We start from the raw sequence: 3,322 nt of genomic DNA, 5'->3' as shown, positions 1-3,322 counted from the left end.
GCACATTCAACTTGGTGAAAGGTAGATAAAGAGGAGTTCAGGGTATCATTGCAATTTAGATATAGTTTATTCATGAAGAAGTCCCTTGAAAACCTCTCAAAAGTTAACAACCTGTCATTTCCTAACTTCAATTACAATCCTTACAAAACAGAGAGAAGAGTCATGAGCTTCAGAAACAGACTTAATGTAGAGATTCTAGAGGTTAGATACTGTAAAATCAACAGAAATTTAAAAGCAATTCACTAAATAGTAATAGGTCTGCCATTTACATAACATTACTTAAAATATGTTTATAATATATATTTTAGTTATACAATAAAAAATGTAAATATATTGTAATTGTGAGAGGAACAGATTAGTGTAATGTATTAGAATCTAATTACCCTCTGATTTTTATTAGCCTTCAGCCTTATTCTTAATGCAAATATTGTATTTCCTGTTTAACAGACTTCTGTCAATCTATGATTTTCTTCCTTCCTTACCTGACAAAGTCCCATTTTATCTAATTCCTACATACAGCAGAAATTTTTTTCATTAGGCTCCAACAATAAAACCAACTAACAATTATTTGTTGAGTACTGATTATTTACAAAGCCCTATACTAGGCTCTGTGAAATGCCAACCTTTTTGAATAGCCTCCGGGCATCTGATGGAAGGATACTAGGGAAAATCCATGTCAGCCTTGTTTAGTGGGTTATTGTCATTTGAGCGCTTAGCACCTAGCAGATTCACTCACGTGGTAGAGCTAGAATTAAAACACACGTATAGATTGGTGAATAGGAAAGATGAAAGAATTAGACTTAGCAGAGTGATCCTTAGCCTTAAGGAACCAAAGAGGGAGACATAGACAATATGAGAAGCATTTAATCCTACAGAACCCTTAAGAAACACCAGGAAAAGAGGGGTCATGAGCGAGACATGGATTAAAAAGAGGGAGATGGCTCATAGTTTAATATAAAGCAGAGAAGTCCCCTTTCTCACCACCATAGAACACTAGGAGGTAGGCAAATACCCTCCCATGGGAGAGATTAAATCTTCTCAATAGATATTAAAAATCTCAAATAAAAGACACTGGTATGTCAGTAAGTAAAGACTCCCTTGAGAAAAAGTGGCCTCCTGCCTGAGCACCCTAAGAAAAGGTTAGGCAGCCACAAGACATAAATAGGTTTCAACAACTAGAGACCCACGTGTGAAAAATCAATTTGGACTCCTACTTTGCACCACTTACAAAAATTAAATCAAAATGGATCAGACCTAAATGTGAGAGGTAATATCATAAAACTTATAGAAAGAAACATAATTGCTCTTTCGATATTTTGCTTAGAAATCTCCTCAAATAAATACCCAGTTTCATCACTTACAAGTTCTACCTTCCATAAACACTAAACACAGTTCAGCCATGCTCCTTGCCACTTCGCATGGGTCAGCTTTTCTCCATTGTCCAATAGAATGTTTCTCATTTCAGTCTGAGACCTGACCAGAACAGCCTTTACCAACCATATTTCTGCCGTCGTTTTATTCATAGTTATTTGTATATTCTCCAAGAAGGTGGACGCTTTCTCTATGGATCTCTTCTTTTCTTTGAGTCATCACTAGAATCTTCTTTAACACTCTCTTCATGACAATCTCAGCCTTTTCTAGCATGTACTTCAAAATTTTTCCAACCTCTACCTATTACCCAGTTGTAAAGCCGATTCCGCATTTTTGGCATTTATAGTAGCACCCCATTTTTTGGTACCAAATTCTGTATTAATCTGCTCAAGCTGGCAAAACAAAATGTCATAGTCTGGGTGGCTTAAACAATGGTTCTAGAGGCTAAGAAGACTAGGATCAAGGTGCCGGCAGACTCGGTGCCTGATGAGAGCCCTCCTCCTGGCTTGCAGATGGCCACCTTCTTACTGTGCCCTCACACGGAAGACAGAGAGAGCTCTGACCTCATCACGGGGGGCCTTGACCTCATGACCTCATCTAAACCTAATTATCTCCCAAACGCCTCAACTCCTAATACCATCACATTGGAGGCTAGGGCTTCAACATATGAACTGGGGGGCATGCATAAACATTCTGTCTATAATTGTTCCCTTAGGGAAATGAAATGGAGGCCCCCAAAAGTTGACACAACTAGTTCATGTCTGATCCTTGAATAAAATAAAATACATTTCCAATTTCCTAATCCAGTTCTCTTTCTCTGAGGCCACTGTGTCACTGCTGAGGTGGAAGAGAAGAGAAAAGAGAGAGAGAACACTCAACACTTATTGGAATCACCACCCTATGTCTCAGAAGTCTTTTTTCCCCTGTTATCTCCATGATGAATTCAATTTCCCCACTGACTTGTTGCTTGCCACAATCACCTTACTCGTGTCAGCTGACCCTCAAAAAGAAAAAATTAGAATTACCACCAACATATGCCTCGGTTTCACGCTAAATGTGCAGTTGGGAGGTCCACCACATCACCTTTTCCTTGGAGGTTCTACTCTCCTGTATGATTAAATATTGGCCAATAATAGCCAAGTGCCTACTGTGAGCCAAGCTTTGCTACAATTAACATATCTCAACACATCTTCCTTACCAAAACCCTTCTTGAAATGAGGAAATTCAAGCTTGGAGAGTGTAAGCGGCTTGCCCTATCACGAGCGAGTGTCAGAATCATGACTTACACACAGGTTTGTCCAACTATGAAATCCAAACCCTCAACCAGGGCACTCTGTCTCATAATGGTGCCTGGTGTCTTCCATCCTTAGTCTTCAGGTCCTTGCTGCCACCTTGCCTTCAAGGTCCCATATTCTCCCCGTAACTGAGACTCTGGATGCCCAACACCATTGATAATAGTTCATTCTTCTATGAGACTGAAAACTCAGAGCTGTTTCTCTTTTAAAATGTGGGCAAAGGAGGCTTTAGTCTACTTTGCCAAACATGCCCTCTTAAGGAATAAGGACTCAGCACAAATATTTAATCTTGACCATGAAAACTTTGCTAATCCTGGTATCAGAACTTGTTTAATACATTTAGATGAACATCTTTCTATATACTGTGTATTGTGTTTTCTTAAGCACCACATAAAGAATAAATACAATATTTCAAAATTATTTGGGGCAGCACTTTTGAAACATTTTTTTAAAGCAGAACTCATTATTTAAACAAAATTTTAAAAGAGTAAAGAGGGTCAAATATACGGTGACAAAAGGAAATTTGATTTTGAGTGGTGAACACTCGATGCAATATGATGTATTATTGAATTGTACACTTGAAGCCTATATAATTTATTAACCGATGTCACCCCAATAAATTTATAGAAAAATATAATTAAAAAATGAAAATAATT

This window comes from Pteropus alecto, unplaced genomic scaffold (assembly GCF_000325575.1).
Source record: "Pteropus alecto unplaced genomic scaffold, ASM32557v1 scaffold20, whole genome shotgun sequence".
Classification (NCBI taxonomy): Eukaryota; Metazoa; Chordata; class Mammalia; order Chiroptera; family Pteropodidae; genus Pteropus; species Pteropus alecto.
The sequence above is the reverse complement of the archived record's forward strand: the minus strand, read 5'-3'. Positions refer to the sequence as shown.